This window comes from Megascapheus bottae, chromosome 1 (genome assembly GCF_031878675.1).
Source record: "Megascapheus bottae isolate mThoBot1 chromosome 1, mThoBot2.hap1, whole genome shotgun sequence".
In the NCBI taxonomy this organism is placed as follows: Eukaryota; Metazoa; Chordata; class Mammalia; order Rodentia; family Geomyidae; genus Megascapheus; species Megascapheus bottae.
In genome coordinates, this window is record NC_143509.1 from 4822651 (window position 1) to 4843497 (window position 20847).

Below are 20847 nucleotides of genomic sequence, written 5' to 3' on the forward strand. Positions count from 1 at the left end.
TTTACTTTGGCACTTCCACAGTATTTAAGAATCCCTTCATTTGGCTGTTTGGGAAGGAGAAGATTGAAAACTGGTCATGTATGAGAGACAGCAAATCTATAGCAGCACTTACAGGACCATTTGGAATAACATCTGCCCACACTGGATCATTGCTGGAACTCTACAGATTTCCACAGGTGAAGGCTGGAGGGATAAAAAAATGTCTAATTTGGTACCATTTTTGGTGTTAGAATAGAATGACAAGAAGAGAATGGACTTACAAATCCATCGAATTTTGTGGTATGAAAGAGTAAGTACTCAAACACAGTGGGGTATGTATCATCCTACCATTTGGAAAAGGAGATGGAGGAATGAGATAAACAAATGAATCATGTATTGCTCCAAAACTTATCAATAATTTTCTTTAAAAATGAACTGGAAAATGCTTGTTTAAAGAATTTATTAACATTGATTTTTACATCATATTACAAATGATGTGTTCAGGAAACAAGTATTCAAGAAGGGAATTTCTATATACAATCACTGGCACTTAGTTTTTAGAACATAATCTGAATTAGGCTAAGGGTTTGTATATCAGAGGTACATATTAATCTAGGTAATAAAACATTATGTCTATAGAGTCATAATGTTTTATATCTATGTAGGTGTGTTTATATTTCCAGTACCATGTCCATAGCATTGGGTATGCAAATATTGAGTCCTCGCTCTTGTACTGTTTGGATCAAATAGCCACATATTAAGGATACCATGTGCCTTTTCTTCCTTTGGTCTTCACTTGTCTCACTCAACATGATTCGCTCTAGATTCATCCACTTCCCTGCAAATGCCATTATTTTATATTGTCTGTTGGCTGTGTATAATTCCATTGTCTATATATACCACATTTTCTGTATCCATTCATCTGCAGTAGGGCATCTGGATTGCTTCCATCACCTGGCTCTTGTGAATAGTGCAGGGATGAACATAGCTGAGCAGGTGTCCTTATCACATCTTGGGTCATGATGTTCAGTGTAGATGCCGAGAAGTGGTGTGGCGAGATTGGAGGGAAGGTCAATTTTCAGTTCTTTAAGAAACTTCCACACTGCTTTCCAGACTGGGTGAACTAGTTTACAATCCCACCAGCAGTGTAGTAGGGATCCTTTTTCTCCACGACCCCACCAGCAACTGTCATTGTCTGAGTTCAAAATCTTGGCCATTCTTGTTGGGGTAAGGTGGTATCTTAGGGTTGTTTTTATTTGCATTTCCTTTATGACAATGGATGATGAACATTTTCTCATATGCTTTTATGCCATTTTAACCCCTTCTTTTGATAAGACTCTCTTTAGTTCCCTTGCCCATTTAGTGAATGGTTTGTTGGGTTTGTGGGGGATTAGTTTATTGAGTTCCCTGCAGATACTGTATATTAAGCATTTGTCAGATGTATTATTGGTAAATATCTTTTCCCAGTTTTTTGGCTATCTCTCTAGTTTTGTGGCTATGCTTTTATCTGTGCAGAAACTTTTTATTTTTAGGTAGTCCCATTTATTGAGTCTCTCTCCATTCAGTTGTTACCATGGGATTCTCTGCAGGAATCTTTTGAGGTATGAAGATATGATGAGCAGAGTACTGGTGGCTCATACCTGTAATCCTAACTATTTAGGAAATATCTCCAATTGAACAGAAAAAAAGCTGGAAGTGGGATGTGTGGCTCAAGTCCTATAGTATAAGCCTTGATGCTGATTCTTAACATACTTCAGGAATGAGACTGTGATTCTTGGCAATATTCTCACTCACAGACTGTACAAATTTCTTTCCCTTTAGCTTACTTTTGGGCCTTTTTTCATGACCTGAGTGACAATAACAAGTTTCCTGCTCTCTATCAGATGTCCCCAAAGGAAACCTCAATAGCCATTGTCTCCTTACTGCTTCACTTCAGCTGGAACTGGGTGGGAGTATTGGCTTCAGAAGATGACAATGGTTTGTGGATTCTTCCTGAACTGAAACAGCAGATGATCAAGAACAGAGTTTGTGTAGCCTATGAGGTGCTGATCTCAAGCAAAGGCATATTACCTGCAATCAAATTCATGGAAGTGTATAATCACATGAATAAATGTCCCGCAAATGTTCTCATCATATATGGTGATAATGAGTCACTAATAGATTTAATGATATGTATTGAGCAACTTTTGATAACAGGCAAAGTTTGTATCTTGAACTCACAGTGGGATTTAACCACAAGAAAACATTTCATGCTAGGCTCATCTCATGTGCCTCTCATTTTTTCTCACCATCATGCAGATGTATCTGGATTCACAGATTTTGTCAAGGCAGCTAACCCTTCCAAATACCCAGAGGACATTTTCCTTCTGAGGCTGTGGTTTCTCTCTTTTAATTGCTCTGATTCTGAGTCTGACTGTGTGACGTGGGAGAACTGTCCTGATGCCTCCTTGGATTAGTTGCCTGGACAAACTTTTGACGTGACCATGTCTGCATACAGTTACAATATCTACAATATAGTGTATGCGGTGGCCCAGGCTCTCCATGAGATGCTTCTTCATCAAACAGAAGTTCAAACCATGGGAAATAGAAAAGGGACAGTCCCTTCCCCTGCACAGGTATTGTCTTCTATGTTGGAGAGCACACATCCTGCATAAAGGCACTTCCTAGAGAGTTTCTTAGTGTATAAAAGTAAATATTTCTGATGTTTTTCCAATACACAGGAAATTATTTTTGTTTACATGTCTGTGAAGAACTCTAGGCATGAGTTCATATGCTGTAAAGCATAAACAGGCCAGTAACAAAAATAAAATATTTTCCATGTTTCTATAATTCATTTTTTGATGTTTTGTGGGGGTTTTTTGTTTGTTTGTTTGTTGCTTGTCCTAGAGATTGAAGTAATGGGCTGGGTGTTGTCTCATGGTCTATTTGTACTCAGAGGTATCACTTTACTGGTTAAGCCACAACACTGCTTCCAGCTTTTCTGAGTAGTTTTATTAGAGACAGGAGCCTCATAGACTTTTCTGCCTGGACCGATTTCAAATGGTGAACCACAGATCTCAGGCTCCTGAGTAATTAGAATGATAAGCACGGGGCACAGAATCTTGGCTTGTGAATTCATTTCATTGCAAACATCTTCAACATGTTCATAACTGTTTTCAAAAATGTAAATTCAGGGATCCCCTAAGTTCCTTCAGTAATAGTAAATGATGATCTGTTCAACACAATTACCCATATTTTTCATAAGTGGTCAAGTTTCATTGAACTCTGTATTAAAATTTTAGCAAGCTTTAAGTGAAGGCATTCATACATTTCTTAAATATTTTGGTTGGGGCAAACTGTAGCTAAGCAACTGAGTATTGTCTCATTCCTTGCTGTTTATGTGATATCTTTCTTACTCTCCCCCTGTCCTCTCCCCCTCCAGCTCCCCCTCCCTCTCCCCTACCCTCTCTCTCCTCTCCCATTCCCTCTCCGCTCTCTCTCGCTCTCTCTCTCTCTCTCTCTCTCTCACTTTCACTCTCTCCCTCTCACTTTCACTCTCTCCCTGTCTCCATCCACCCCATAACATTCTCTCTCTGTCTCTGTCTCTGTCTCTCTCTGTCCCTGTCTCTCTCTGTCTCTATCTCTCTGTCTCTCTCTCTGTCTCTCTGTCTCTCTCTCTCATCCTAGAGCTTGAACTCAAGGCCTTAGCACTGTCCCTGAGCTTTCTCAGCACCACTTCTGGCTTTTTCTGTGTATGTGTTTCTGAGGAATGGAACCCAGGGCTTCTTGCATGCTGAGTGGGCTCTCTACCACTAGCTCTCTCCAAGCCTCAATATTGGTTTCACTTTTTAAAAGCCTCTGCGCCTTTTTTGAAATACCAGTGTGCAGAAAAATAATTTTTATTTTTCCATAGAATTTTTGGGGGGAGCCAGCCACTGGTGGCTCACGCCTGTAATCTTGGCTACTTAGGATGCTGAGATCTGAGGATCATGGTTCAAAGCCAGCCGGGGCGTGAATGTCTGTGAGAATATCTCCAAAGAAACTCCAGGAAACCGGAAGTGATGCTGTGGCTCAAGTGATAGAGAACTCGGCTTGAGCTTAAAAAGCTCAGGGACTGGTACCCAGGTCCAGAGTTCAAGCATCAATGCTGAGTGAAAAAAAAGAGAGATTTTTTTCTATTAGAGTTCATTAAGTGGCTGTGCTATTCTTGGATTCTGAATTCAGAAAGAATATAAAGGCAATCAGGACCTATTCATAGATCAGGTTTTCTGCCTTAACTCTAGGATGTACTTCACCATAATTTGATGGATTTCATTTAGCTGCACCCTTCTCTGAAGACCATCCAATTTTACAATCCTGCTGGAGATCTAGTGATTTTGGATGCCAAAAGGAAACTGGAGCCAGAATATGACATTCTGAACATTTGGAATTTTCCAGAAAGTCTTGAACATCAGGTGAAAGTAGGAATGTTTTCCCCATATGCTCTCCATGGCAATCAACTATCGTTATCTGAAGACATGATTGAATGGGCCATAGGAACTGCAGAGGTGGGTTACATCTAATCACAGTGATTGTAAAGACATGTACATAAGAAAAGAATCACGCTTAAAATGTATACCTGGCTGAGTGCCAGAAAACTTACTTCGGTAATCCTAGCTATTCAGATAGCAAAGATTTGATTAACACCAATTAAAATGAGCCCAAACAGGCAGGTCTGTGAGACCCTTATCTCCAATGAACACCAAAAATCTGGAAATGAAGCTTTGACTCAAGTAGTAGAGTGCTGAACCTGAGCAAAAATGTTCAAGACCTGCACCTAGACTTTGAGTTCAAGCCCCGGGATCAGAATTTAAAAAAATTAAACATGTCACTAAATATTGATTTAGAATATTACCACTACAATAGAAAAACAAATATCTTTCTTAGTAGATTTCTAACACTGCAATAAAGTCCCTGGTGAATGAGTTTATTGGGTTGAAAGGTTTATTTTGCTCCCTTCTGGAGAGTTTTCTATCATTACTTGACCTGCTACTTAGGCATCTCTGGTGAGAGGAATCATTGAAGAAGCCTTTCAGAAGACTGGTCACTGGAAACAAGACAAGGATATGATGAGCCTGCGGTTCACATAGCCTGATTCAAGATAGAACATCCACCATCCTCTTCTCCATTTTACATAGAAGTAGGAGTCAATGTATAATGACATATATTCCAGGAAGTTATATAGGACCATACACTGAGACTGACTTAAATTTCTCACCATTAGTTTCTTCCTTTATAAGTTCCATACTTTTCAATAGTTCAACAGATTACAAATCAAGACTGTACCACATAAGCCTGTGGGAGTCTATTACAGTGTTTAATTGACTGCGTTCACCTGCAGAAAACACCATGCTTATAGAAAGATAAATGGAAAGCCCACAGAGTGGGAGAAGATCTTCTCTAGCCAGACAATAGACAAAGGCCTCATATCTAAAATATATATACAGCTCAAAAACTGAAATCTCTCAAAAATAAATCCTCATCGAAACAATCATCACATTCAAAGGTGGGCTAAAGACTTAAAGAAAGGGCTGGGAGTTTAGCCTAGTGGTGGAGTGCTTGCCTAGAATGCATGAAGACTCAGGTTCAATTCCTCCATACCACAAACATAGAAAAAGCCAGAAGTGGTGTTTTAGCTCAAGTGGCAGAGTGCTAGCCTTGAAAAAGCCCAAGGACAGAGCTCAAGCCTGAGTTCAAACCCCAGGATGGGCATTAAAAAAAGACTTAAAAAGAGATTTCTCTGAAGAAGAAATAAAAATGGCCTATGGACACATGAAAAAATGCTCGACACCTGTGGCCATAAAAGAAATGCAAATGAAAACAACTTTGAGATTCCACCTCACACCAGTTAGAATGGCTATTATCAAGAACTCTAATAACAACAGATTCTTGTAAGGATGTGGGCAAAAAAGAATGCTACTACACTGTTGGTGGGAGTGTAAACTCTTTCAGCAACTCTGGAAAGCAGTATGGTTATTCCTTCAAAGACCAAACAAAGAACTCCCTTATGACCCAGCAATCCCACTCCTGGGCATTTAACTAAATGTCCAGAAACAAGGATACTGAAGCTATCAGCACAATGATGTTCATTGCAGCATCATTTACTATAGCTAAGATATGGAACCAACCCAGATGCCCCGCGGTAGATGAACGGATCAAGAAAATGTGGTATTTATACACAGTAGAATTCTATGCTGCCTTCCAAAAGAATGACATTAACCCACTTGTAAGGAAATGGAGAGATTTGAAAAAAAAACATATTACGTGAAGTAAGCCAGACCCAAAGAAACATTGGCTCATGGTTTCCTTCATCTTTAAGAATTAGTACACATGCAGGATTCTCCTGTATTTTCCTGGTAGAGGATCACAATAGCTCAAAAGCTATATGCATATGACCATGTAGGATGAGGCCAAGCAAAATCAACTCCAGGATATGGAGACAAAAGTTTTATTTTTGTGATTGTTGTTTTTAATGTACCATGTGAAATTATTTATTTTCTCTCTTGCCTTTTCCCCCTTATGGTTGATCCCCTGTTGTTAGTGTACCTGATTCTGGTACCTATATTTCATACCTGTGAATTGTATATGGATTTATTTGTTTATTTGAAATAAGGAAGGGAAAGGGAAAAGCAGATAATGAGACAAAGGACAAAGGGTAATCAGTGTAACAGTGATATCCACAAGACAATATGTTGGTAATGAACTTTGCAGCATGGGAGGGATTGGGGAAAGGGAAAGTGGCCGAAAACATGGGAAGGGTTAAAAATGTTTGAGAAATAATGTACTCACTGCCCAATGAATGTAACTATAACCCCTTTAAACATCACCATGACCATAAAATAAAATTTGACTAGAAGAAATGCCATGCTTAATAATCTGAGTTTTTAAACAATGGGCTTTTTGTGTTCTGTATAATTCTGAAGAGTTATTGATACATCTGTGATTTTCCTCAGACTCCTCGCTCTGTCTGCACTGAGATTTGTGCTCCTAGATTCAGGAAATCTCCTCAGGAGGGAAAGGCTGCCTGTTGCTTTGATTGTACCCCGTGTCCTGAGAATCAGATTGCTAATGGGACAGGTAAGTCCATATCTTATGAAGTAAAGTCAATGCAAAAGTTGTAGGTTAGGATTACAGAGACTGTTGGGGCAGTATTGCTAGGAAAGTATGACAGAGAATGACTTTGAATTACCTATTTAGTAATACTTTCTAGTGTATTGCAGGCAATGTTATCTCCAGGAAGGCCTCTTATCCATAATCATTAGGACAAGTGTAAGCTCTCACATGAAAATAAATGTAAGTATTATTAAGGACAGCATTCTTCTTGAAACTTACATTTTGTCCACACAGAAAACATGGATTTTGCCTACCTTTATTTTTCAGTGCAGAGTACTGTTCTTGGCACAGGCAAGTGCTCAGTAAGGTGAAATCTTTTCAAGAAGTAAGCATAACTATAGAGTATCCGAAAATGGTTTATCTGTTCCTACTGCTTCACAGATGGTTAGCTGGACAACCATAATGAGACGAATTTAAGAAGATACTACAGGGATAAAATCAATGTTCTACACAGACATGTAGGAAGCTTTAAGCTATACAATTAAAATTTTCCATAGCACTGTAGGACTGTATAGAGTTCTGTTAATAAGAGTAAGGAAATCAGTAGAAAATTGATGTTAGGTATTACAATACCCCAACTGTCACAATAATAATACATGTGACAATCACTGAAGGAAAAAATTGACTATGAAAACTTGATAAAGAAGAAGAGAGAAATGGGAGGGGGTTATGCTTTCCAAAAGAAACAAAAATATATATGTGTATTTGATTGTTTGAAGTCAGATAGGGAAGGGAGGAAAACAAGATGGGGGGGAGGAAATGGGGACCAAGACACAAGAAAGGCTATCAGTGTATGTGAAGTAATTCACCTTCTATGTGGTGAATATAATGTAACCCTTCTATTAATTACAATAAAATATATGAAAAAAGGAAAGAAATGAAAAGAACTTTTACTGTAAATGCTGACATGTTAGGATTTCATCTAAGTAAAAAATGTTTGAAATTTTTTGAAGAGAAAACAATTCAGAACAAAACACTAATACTAGCTTACTCTTTCCCACAGACATGGAGCAGTGTGTGAGGTGTGCAGATCACCAGTATGCCAACACACAGAGAGACGAGTGCCTCCTGAGAGCACAAAGTTTCCTGGCTTTTGGAGATCCCTTGGGCATGGCTCTGGCCTGCATGGATCTTTGCTGCTCTATGTTCACTGCCGCTGTGCTTGGATTATTTGTGAAACACCAAGACACTGCCATTGTCAAGGCCAATAACCAGGCTCTCAGCTATATCCTACTCATCTCCCTCATCTTGTGTTTCCTCTGTGCCTTGCTCTTTATTGGCCATCCCAACACAGCCACCTGCATCCTGCAGCAGATCACATTTGGAGTCGTGTTCACAGTGGCTGTCTCCGCAGTGTTGGCCAAAACGGTGACTGTGGTCCTGGTCTTCAAGGCCACTTGTCCAGGGAGGAGGATGAGGGGGCTGCTGATGTCTGGGACTCCTAACCTCCTCATCCCCATCTGCACCCTCATCCAGGTGTGTCTGTGTGGCCTCTGGCTGGGAAGCTCTCCTCCCTTTGTGGACACAGATGCACACTCTGAACATGGCCACATCATCATCCTGTAAAACAAGGGCTCCCTCACTGCCTTCTACTGTGTTCTGGGCTCCCTGGGCTCCCTGGCCCTTGCCAGCTTCACGGTGGCTTTTCTGGCCAGGAACCTGCCTGACACCTTCAATGAGGCCAAGTTCCTGACCTTCAGCATGCTGATGTTCCTCAGTGTGTGGCTCACCTTCCTGCCTGTCTACCACAGTGCCAAGGGGAAGGTGATGGTGGCTGTGGAGGTCTTCTCCATCTTGGCCTCTGGGGCAGGCCTCCTGGACTGCATTTTTGTCCCAAAGTGCTTTGTCATCTTATCAATGCCAAATAAAATTTCTCTGCATGTCTTTCCCGTCAAAAGCCATAGTTAGAGGAAAAAAGTCAGCATTCTTAAGGTTAAACCCATGTGCCTGCATTGTGTTTGGACTTTCTAAGTAAGTGTCCAGCAATTTTCCCTTCTTGTAATAGTTTGTATTATGAAACTTTTACTTCAGTGTGTAAGGATCTACTGTACATTTTTCTACTCATGGTAGTCAAAAGTGGTGCCGATAACTATTTAAACTGGAATGTTACTTGTCATATTTTTGGCCCCTCCTGTTCAATATATACTTGATTCTATTATTTCCACTTCTCAGTGTTATTTCACTATTTTGTTTGTAAATCACTTTTCTAAATTTTACGTATATTAACTTTCTCTGTGAACAACATCATTTTGCACAGTCATTTAATACATTTTCCTAACACTTTCCTCTTAACAAATTTTCATCTTCTAATATAATCTTCAGAGATTCCTTTCTCCAATACTTGAGCATTTCTACTCAGATTTCACCTTTTGCAATAAACCTGAGGCTGTTATGGAGGGCGTTGTTTTCTGTCTCTCTTTCTCTTTGTCTCTTTGTCTCCAACTCCTTCTCTTTCTTCCTCCTCCCTCTCTCTCTGCTTTCCTGATAAAGCTTCAGGAATATCTCATGTGCTATAGAAATACACTTTAAGATTACAATGTATGTGATTTTTTGATGGTTCTCTTAAGATTAACATCTATATTGTCTAGATATACTTTGTAATGTATTGTTGATTAATCATTCTTCATAATTAGATACATAAAATTTGAATGTTGTATATATAGGTTTGAAATGTGAAAATTTGAAATATGAAAATAGGAAATAAGAACACTGCTTATTTAGAAAAATTCAGTTCACCCACACAGGGTAAACAGGGGGGGGATTGATAATATTCAAATAGGCAAAACCTGAGTTTATAAAAATACGATTCTGTCATTTTCAACTGATGTGTAATTATATATTAGCATTCAGAATATATACAAATGGCTTGTGCATTTTTTATAATTATTCATTGACATAATAAATCAGGAGTCATACTTTAAAAAAGATTAAAGCCTATTCCTGTCTGGATATACTTTGTAATGTATTGTTGATTCATTAACTTGATACATAAAACATAAAATTTGAATATTATGTATAAAGGTTATTTTTTTTGCTGGTCTTGGACTTGGCTCAGGGCCTGAGCACTGTCCGTGGGTTTTCTCAAGGCTAGAACTCTACTACTTGAGTCAAGTACCACTTCTGGCCTTTTGTTCCTGTGTATGTGGTACGGAGGAATCGAGCCGGGGTGTTTGTGCATGCTCGGCAAACTACCACTAGGCCAAACTGAATATAGGTTATTTTCTTGCAATGTACTTCCTACAATCTGTTGAAACATGAAACTTTTTTTTTGCCAGTCTTGGGGTTGGGCTTGGGCCTGAGCACAGTCCTTCGACTTTCTCAAGGCTAGCTCTCTATCACTTGTCCTTCAGCATCACTTCCGGCTTTTTTCTATGTATGTGGCACTGAGGAATGGAATCCAAGTCTTCGTGCATGGTAGGCAATCACTCTTCCACTAGGCCAAACTCCCGGCCCCAACACACAAAACTTTTTATCTGTTACATTTCAATATCTCAATTTGATAAGGAAAGCATTACTTATTGCTTCAAGTATGTTGGCTTAGCAAGTTCTATACTATTTTTACAGACTCACATATTTAAGACCTATGGACAGAATTGTATTCTTTTTTTGTTTCTTCTAGTGTTCATTGTATGTTCCTTAACTTTTTCACTCAAGGCTGCTTTACCACTTGGACTTCAGCTCTATTTCTAGCTTTTGGTCTTTAACTGAAAATAACAATGAGTGAAGAAAAGCAGTGGTTTGCAATTGTTTCACCTTAACTTTGACATTGCATTTTGATGTGATCCAATTGCACCCTAGATGACATTCATGCAAGAACTACCTTGACACAGGCTTGTAATGAACTATCATCAATGAGTGATGTAATTGTAGCAATTGAGGATATTGCTCCTGAATATTTACAAATCAGGGTATTGAACTGCATATTTCATTAATATTTTCTATTCTATTTCAATCATGGTTATTCCAGGGAAAAATCATTTATCACATCAACTTACCTTTCACTCTATTGTGACATTAAATAAAAGCTTTATGAAACAGAGTCTTCATCTTTCTGAAATGTATGTATATTTCACAATCTAATCATGAATCTACACACCCATACTCTTCATTATCCACGAATATTTTTGTCGCAAAGCAAGTACTCGAAGCAGAAAGGTTTATATTTTAGGTGTAAGTACTGTGTATAACATGACTTCAAACTCACAGAGGAGGAAGAGAGACGAATTTAATGATAAAAAAATAAGGCCACTCTGTAGGCTTACTAACTAATTTACTCGCTATGTCCTTTGCCATACAAAAGCTCTGCAGTTTAATGCAGTCCCACTTATCCAGCCTTTCTCTGATTTGTTGTGATTATTGGTCCTTATTGAAAAAGTTTCGACTTGTGCCAAGGAGGCCTAGTGTATCTCCTATTCCTTCTTGTAAAGTTTTCATTGTGTCAGCTTTTACCTCCAGGTCTTTGATCCATTTGGAGTTAATTGTAGTGCAGGGTGACAAAGAAAGATTCGACTTTAGTTTTCTGCAGGTGCTTAACCAGTTCTGCCAGCACAACATGTTGAAGAGGCTATCTTTCTTCCATACTATTTTTTTGGCTCCCTTGTCAAAGATTAGGTGGCTATAGGTCTATAGTTTAATATCTGGGTTCTCAGTTCTATTCCATTGGTCTTCAGACCTGTTCTTATGCTAGTCTCAAGCTGTTTTGATAATTATAGCTCTGTAATAGAGTCTAAAGTTTGGTATTGAAATTCCTCCTGCTCTGTTCTTTCTGCTAAGAAGTGTTTTTGCTATACGGGGTCTTTTATTATTCCATATGAAATTTTGGATTGCCTTTTCTATTTCTTTAAAGAATGACATTGGGATATTGTTGGGTATTGCGTTGAATTTATAGATAGCCCTTTGCAAGATTGTCATTTTCACGATGTTGATTCTTCCAATCCAGGAACTTGGGAGTTTTTCCATTTCCTTAGTTCTGATTTAGTTTCCCTTTTCAGGGTTTTAAAGTTTTCATCAAAAAGGTCCTTTACATTCCTAGTAAGCTAATTCCTAACTATTTTATTTTCTTTGAGGCTATTGCAAAAGGAGTTGCTTTCCTGATTGTTGCCTCATTCCTCTCAATGTTGGCATAGAGGAAGGCAGTTGATTTTTGAGGGTTAATTTTATAGCCTGCTACTCTTCCAAAGTGTTGAATCAGCTCAAGGAGCTTGGGAGTAGAGTCTACAGGATTCTTTAAATACAGAATCATGTCATCTGCAAAGAGGAATAGTTTGACTTCCTCTTTCCCTACTTGGATCCCCTTTATGCTTGCTTCTTGCCTTATCGCAATGCCTAGGAATTCTAATACTATGTTAAAGAGTGGAGAGAATGGGCATCCTTGTCTGGTTCCTGATTTTGGAGGGAATGGCTTTAGCCATACAGTGGACAAAGGCCTCATATCTAAAATATATCAACAGCTCAAAAAATTGAATTTCTTCTTGGGTTCATGGGTAACTGATAGTTTTCCTGAATGCTCCAAATGGTTGAAATTTTTTTGTACTGATTCTATATTTATAGTTTTTAATGTTTAAAATATCTCTTCCTTACCCTACTGCACTGCTGGTGGCAATGTAAACTAGTGCAACCACTCTGGAAGGCAGGTTGGAGGTTCCTCAAAAAACTAAAAATAGATCTTCCCTATGATCCAGCCATACTACTCCTGGGCATCTACTATGAGCATCATAATCCAGGATATGATAAGGACACCTGCTCAGCCAAGTTCATCTCTGCACTACTCACATTAGCCAAGCAATGGAAACAACCCAGATGCCCCAGTACAGACGAATGGATACACAAAATTGTGTTACACACACACACACACACACACACACACACACACACAATGGGATTCTACATCGCAACAGACAAGATAAAATAATGGCATTCACTGGGAAGTGGACGAGACTAGGGCCAATCATGTTGAGTGAGATAAGTCAAGACCAAAGGAACACAAGGTGCATGGTCTCCTTGGTATGTGGATATTACATCCAAACAGTATACGAGGGAAGACTCAGTACTTGGGTTCTCAAGGTCACTGACATGATCTTGGGGATATCAATATAGCTACATAGACATATAAGTCTATTATGGGATTTATATTCTATAGACAATGTTATATAGATCGGCAAGTAGCTATGACATACAAACTCTCTGCTTCGTTTTTATTTTGTTCTTATATTTGTGTGCCAGTGATTGCATATAGAGATTCCACTCTTGAATACTTGTTTGTTAAACCTAACATTTGAAATATGTTGTAAAAATCAGTGTTAATGAAATCTTTTAATAAAAATATCTTTTTTTATTGGATTTCTTCCTAGTGGCATTTAGGTTTCAGAGTTTTGTTCACTATGCTATTCAGACTCTGTGAGATGAATTGCTAGCAAGATTTTTTTATTGTAATTAGTAAAAGGGTTACATGATATTTTCCAGATAGAAGGTGCATTAATTCACATACATTGATACCCTTTCACATGTCTTGGTACCCATTACACTCCCCCTCACACCCCCCACCCATCTTGGTTTTTCCCCTTCCCTATCAAATTTCAAATAACCAAATACAAATAAATTCAATATATCAGATAACAAAGTGAGATACTGCATCAATATGTGATAACCATGGGACAGCAAAGGAGATGAGAGACAACATAGTACATTGAGGACAACAATCATTCGTTATATGGCTTTTGTTTCGATATCCTGGAGGTCCTTTCAATTAGCTTCATACTATATGGCCTTATGTATCAAGATTTTGCTCTATTGCAGATCTCTGCTAATAGAGCCCAAGGTTTCTACTGATTATGACAAATGAGGGAAACCATTAAGCCTAAGTTCCTTTGAGTCTGGCTTACTTCACTTAATATGATTTTTTCTAAATCTTTCCATTTCCTAACAAATGGGGTGATGTCATTCTTTCTGACAGCAGCATAGAATTCCATTGTGTACAAATACCACAACTTGTTGATCCACTCATCAACTGAGGGACATCTAGGTTGGTTCCATATCTTTGCTATGGTGAATAGTGCTGCAATGAACATTGTTGTGCTAGTGGATTTAGTACGCCCTTGTTTCTGGATGGTTGGGTAAATGCCTAGTAGTGGAATTTCTGGGTCATAGGGGAGTTGTATGTTTAGTCTTTTAAGGCACTGCCACACTGCTTTCCATAGTGGTTGAATGAGTTTGCACTCCCACCAACAGTGTAGTAGTGATCCCTCCTGGCCACATCCCCTCCAGCGTCTGTTATTATTCGTTTTCCTGATCCTGGCCTTCTAACTGGAGTGAGGTGGAATCTCAGAGTTGTTTTGATTTGCATTTCTTTTATGACCAGAGATGTTGAGCATTTCTTCATGTGTCTATAGGCCATTTTTGTTTCTTCTTCAGAGAAGATTCTCTTTAAGTCTTTGGCCCATTTTTTAATGGGATGGTTGTTACTTTGGAGATTAGTTTTTATTAGTTCTTATATTTGTGTACCAGTGATTGCATATAGAAATTCCACTCTTGAATACTTGTTTGTTAAACCTAACATTTGAAATATGTTGTAAAAAATCAGGGTTAATGAAATCTTTTAATAAAAGTGTGTTTTTTTATTCGATTTCCTCCTACTGGTATTTAGGTTTCAGAGTTTTGTTCACTATTCTATTCAGACTCTGTGAGATGAATTTCTAGCAAGATTTTTAATGATTCTTTTTTCTTTCCCACCATTTCTTTCACTGGACTGAAGATTTCAATTGGTATAACCACAGCTATTTTGTAATTCCAGCCCCAATTCTACCCCCAAGGTGGAAAGTTGTATACATCAGTCTTTCATCTGATGTAGAGCCAGTGAAAATCTCCCATTCTGTGTTCATTCTTTGTCACCTATGCCCATTCTGTGTCACCTATGCCCTTGGCAGTGCAGAAAAATTTAAGTATGATGTAGCCCCATTCATCAATTCTTTTTAACTTATTTTGATTCTAGAATTATAAGTAGAAAGTCATGATTTTTTTTTCAGGAACCCTATCTTTCCTCTTTACTTTTCTATAAAGTCAGATTTCTGAAGAAAAAGGAGAAATAGGTCCCTCACATATGAAAGTTAGATCTAAAATCGGAACATGTAATATGAAATCAATAATGAATCAATGCACAGCCATTTACACACTCACTTTGACTAACATATGGTATATATAGGGTTGGAGTTCCAAGGTGTAAATTTATTGATCTGCTATCACTGTAAAACAATGAACCCCACAAAGCTGAAACACATGTGGGAAGAGTAGATATTAGAGAGAAAATGTAAAGGAACACTGAATGGATGTGTGGGGAAAAACAGCATAAAATTCAATGTACAAAAGTGAAAATAGAATTAGGAAACTCAGATAATGGGTTTGTTAATTGAGATGAGTGATGGAAATAGTGAAGAAGACCAAGAGGAAGTTTACAAATAAATTGAGATGTTGTACAACTGTAGAAAAATAAATGCAATTTTTCATAACCTTAAACCAAATATTACCTTCAATCACTTCAACTGGTTATTAATAGAATGCAAGATTGAGATTGTGATGGATGGCAATCTTCTTACTCATGGAGTATCCAATGTCTGTCTCTATTTTTAGCTATCCTTCAGACCTTTTGATCAGGCCCTGAGTGATCATAACAAATTTCCAGCTCTCTATTAACTGGCAACAACGGACACAGCAATAGCCCCTGCCATGGTCTCCTTACTGCTTCACTTCAGCTGAATGAAATGGGGTAGGGCTGTTGACCTCAGAAGATGAGAATGTTTTCCTGAGCTGAAAGAAGAAACAAGAACAGAGTTTGGGTAGCATATGGGCTAGTGATCTCAAGACAAGTCTTGTCACATATACGCAAATGAATGGCAGTTTATAATCAAATAAATAAACCTTCAGCAAATGTCCTCATTATAAATCATGATAATGATTTACAACTAGATTTAATAGTGTGTATGGAGCAAATTTTAGGTAAAGCAAGGTTTGTATTATGAACTCACAGTGGGATTTATCCATGAGAAAGAAATTTTTCATGCTAGGCTCATCCTAGGTACCTTTTATTTTTTCACGCCGTCATGCAGCTGTTTCTGCATTCACAGATTTTTGTCAAGGCAGCTAACCCTTCCAAATATACCGAGGATGTTTTTCTGCAAGGCTGTGGTTTCTCTTAATTGCTCAGATTCTGAATCTGACTGTGTCACATGGGACAATTGTCCTCATGACGCCTCCTTGGATTTGCTGTCTGGGCACACATTTGACATGATATGTGTACAGACAGTTATAATGTCTCCAATAATGTACGAGGTGGCCCAGGCTCTCTATGAGATGCTTCTTCATCAAACAGAAGTTCAAACAATGAGAAATAGAGAAGAACCAGTGCCTTTCCCTTCACAGGTGATTTGTTTTATTTTACAAGGCACACACCAAAAACAAAGGCATTTACTAGAGGATGTCTTACTCTATGAAATTAAATATTTAAATTTTCTATGATGAGAAAGATATTTTTCCTTATTTTTTAAATAAAAATGCTTTAATAAAGTCATTGTAAGGTAGGGACAGTACAGAGTGGTTGTGTGTCTATGGGTAAAGCTATAACTTCAGTTGAGGTTCATTCAGTCAAGGCGATGGTTCCTAGTCTCCTAGAAGACATTTTCAATAAGCTTGAATTACAACCCCAAAATCTTTCTTTGATTTTCTTTTTCAGGTTAACATGTGAAATAAAGGAGTTTCTCAATCATCGTTAATTTTATTGGCTAAAACACAATGAATATCTTCACTTCCAGACCCAAGTACATTGTTTAATTTTATATGTCTTAGCACATTGGAACATTGGAACAGCAACAAAATTGGCTTTGCATTTACCCTCTTCATTTACTTTTCTTTGACTGATCACTGGCCATAAAAGAAAGAAAAAAAAAAGATGAGGAGACAGATTTCAGCTACCATTTCCTAGGGTGATTTTTATCCATTACTTTTCCCTCTTTCTCATCTTTCTTCTTTCTGTAACCTTCCAGTCCCTACCTCTCCTACCTCTTTATCCACATCAATGGTCTCACATACGCATGCATGATTCCTTCACCACACCTGGGATGTAGTGTGTAGAGAGATGTAATTGCTGAGAAGTTAAACAAAGTGACAGCTTAAGAGACACATTGTTCTTACTGTCACTCCCCAATTATTTTTCTTTAAATGTCTATGTGGGCCGGGCGCGGTGGCTTATGCCTGTAATCCTAGCTACTCAGGAGGCTGAGATCTGAGCATCACGGTTCGGTTCAAAGCCAGCCCAGGAAATACAAAGCCAAGAGATTCTTACCTCCAATTAATCACTAGAAAACAGGAAGAGGGGATGTGGTTCAAGAGTAGGGCGGTAGCCTTGAGCTGAAGAGCTCAGGGACAGTCCTCAGGCCCGAGTTTACACCTCATGACTAAATAAATAAATAAATAAATGTCTGCACAGTATTTTAGATATGGGTCTATCTCCTGTAAAAATTGGCCAGTAAGGTCATGAAAGAAATGCAAATCGAAACAACTCTTAAGATTCCACCTCACTCCAGTTAGAATGGCCAGGATCAAGAAAACTAATAACAACTGCTGCTGGGGATGTGGCCAGGAGGGATCACTACTACATTGCTGGTGGGAGTGCCAACTCCTTCAACCACTATGGAAAGCAGTATGGCAGTTCCTCAAAACACTAAACATAGAGCTCCGCTATGACCCAGCAATTCCACTACTTGGCACTTACCCATTTGTCCAGGAACGAGGACATACTACATCCACTAGCACAACAATGTTCAGTGCAGCACTATTTACCATAGCAAAGATATGGAACCAACCCAGATGTCCCTCAGTTGATGAGTGGATCAACAAAATGCGGTATTTATACACAACGGAATTCTATGCTCCTGTCAGAAAGAATGACATCTCCCCATTTGTAAGGAAATGGAAAGACATAGAAAAAATCATATTAAGTGAAGTAAGCCAGACTCAAAGGAACATAGGCTCAATGGTTTCCCTCATTTGTCATAATCAGTAGAAACCCTGGACTCTTCTAGCAGAGATTTGCAATAGAGCAAAACCTAGATACATAAGGCCATATAGTATGACCTCTAGGATATAGAAACAAAAGCCATATAATGAGTGATTGTTGTCCTTAATGTACTATGATATCTCTCATCTCTTTTGCTGTCCCTTGGTTAACTCATATTGTTACAGTATCTCACTTTGTTATATGATATATTGGATATATTTGTATTTGGTTATTTGAAATTGGATAGGAAAGGGGGGAAAACAAGATGAGGATGGGAGTGGGGGGAAGGGAAATGGGGACCAAGACGTGAGAAAAGGTATCAATGTATGTGAAGTAATGCACCTTCCATCTGGCGACTGTAATGTAACCCTTCTATTAATTACAATAAAATATATGGAAAAAAGAATGAATATGTAAGGAGGGAAGAGGTCAACACTATTAAAAAAGAAATGCACTCATAAAAAAATTGTTCAGTAACCTGGAGGGATTGTTGTTCATGGGAGTGTAAACTCGTCAACCACTATGGAAAGCAGTAAGGCGATTCCTCAAAAGACTAAACATAGAGCTCCCCTATGACCCAGCAATCCTACTCCTTGGCATTTACCCAATAGTCCATAAAAATTGTCATACTAAAGCCACTAGCATAAAGATGTTCACTGCAGAAGAAAGATGGTGCCGGCACAATAGGGACGCTGCCTAGATCTCTCTCACAAAACGAGAGAACCAGGGAGTCCCACGAGCAATTATCTTAAGAAATCCACAAAAACCAATTCAAAAAGCAACGCAGAAGGACTCAAACCGGAAAAGAAATCCAGTTAAACCTCACATCCAACTTTATCAAAGAATTCAGAAAGCGAGGACCCCCTCCCCCACCACTCTCACCCGGCTGCAAGCCATGAAAAGCTGCGGCCAGATGGATTCACAGCTGAATTCTATAAGGTCTTAAAAGCAGAGCTCACACCAATACTCCTCAAGCTCTTCAACGAAATTGAAAATGAAGGTTCTTTACCAAACTCATTCTATGAAGCCTGTATAACCCTGATCCCCAAACCAGACAGAGATTCATCAAAGAAAGACAATTTTAGACCCATTACTTTGCCGAACATCGATGCAAAACTTCTCAACAAAATACTGGCCAAACGTCTACAACAACTCATCAAAAAAATTATATACTATGATCAAACTGGATTCATCACATGGAGGCAAAGCTGGTTCAACATACGCAAATCAAATAATATAATTCAACACATCAACAGGAGCAAGGACAATAATCACATGATTGTCTCAATAGATGCAGAAAAGGCATTTGACAAGATCCAACACCCCTTTATGCTAAAAGCTCTGGAGAAACTAGGAATCCATGGAACATTCCTCAATATAATAAAGAATGTGTATGCGAAACCCACTGCTAGTATTACACTTAATGGTGAAAATCTAAAGCCATTCCCGCTAAAATCAGGAATGAGATAAGGATGCCCACTCTCTCCACTACTCTTTATCATAGTACTAGAATTCCTAGCCAGTGCAATAAGGAAAGAAGCAAGCATAAAGGGGATGCAAGTAGGGAAAGAGGAAATAAAACTATCCCTCTTTGCAGATGAAATGATTCTGTATTTAAAGAATCCTGTAGACTCTACTCCCAAGCTCCTTGAGCTGATTCAAAACTTTGGAAGAGTAGCAGGCTATAAAATCAACCCTCAAAAATCAACTGCCTTCCTTTACGCCAACAGTGAGAGGAACGAGGCAATAATCAGGAAAGAAACTCCTTTCACAATAGCCTCAAAGAAAATAAAGTACCAAGGAATTAGCTTAACTAAGAATGTAAAGGACCTTTTTGATGAAAACTTTAAAAACCTAAAAAAGGAAATTAAAGCAGAACTAAGGAAATGGAAAAACCTCCCATGCTGCAGGATTGGAAGAATCAACATTGTGAAAATGACAATCTTGCCAAGGGCTATCTACAAATTCAACACAATACCCATCAATATCCCAATGGCATTCTTTAAAGAAATAGAAAAGGCAATTCAAAATTTCATATGGAATAATAAAAGACCCTGTATAGCAAAAACACTTCTCAGCAGAAAGAACAGCGCTGGAAGAATTTCAATTCCAAACTTTACACTCTATTACAGAGCTATAATTCTCAAAACAGCTTGGTACTGGTACAGTAACAGTCCTGAAGACCAATGGAATAGAACTGAGGACCCAGATATTAAACCACAGACCTATGGCCACCTAATCTTTGACAAGGGAGCCAAAAAAATAGAATGGAAGAAAGATAGCCTCTTCAACAAGTTGTGCTGGCAGAACTGGTTAAGCACCTGCAGAAAACTAAAGTTGGATCCTTCTTTGTCACCTTGCACTAAAATTAATTCCAAATGGATCAAAGACCTGGAGGTAAAAGCTGACACACTGAAAACTTTACAGGAAGAAATAGGAGATACACTAGGCCTCCTTGGCACTGGTCGAAACTTTCTTAATAAATACCAAGAATCACAACAAATCAGAGGAAGTCTAGGTAAGTGGGACTGCATTAAACTGCAGAGCTTTTGTATGGCAAAGGACATAGCTAGTAAATTAATTAGGAAGCCTACAGAGTGGGAGAAGATCTTCATCAACCAAACAACGGACAAAGGCCTCATATCTAAAATATATCAACAACTCAAAACATTGAATCACTCCAAAACTAATCT

At 38.5% G+C, this 20847-nt stretch overlaps 1 pseudogene; it reads left to right on the top strand.

Moving 5' to 3' along the window:
• Positions 1-76: 76 nt before the first annotated feature.
• LOC150068090 (vomeronasal type-2 receptor 116-like) lies at positions 77-9018 on the top strand (annotated as a pseudogene).
• Positions 9019-20847: the final 11829 nt, after the last annotated feature.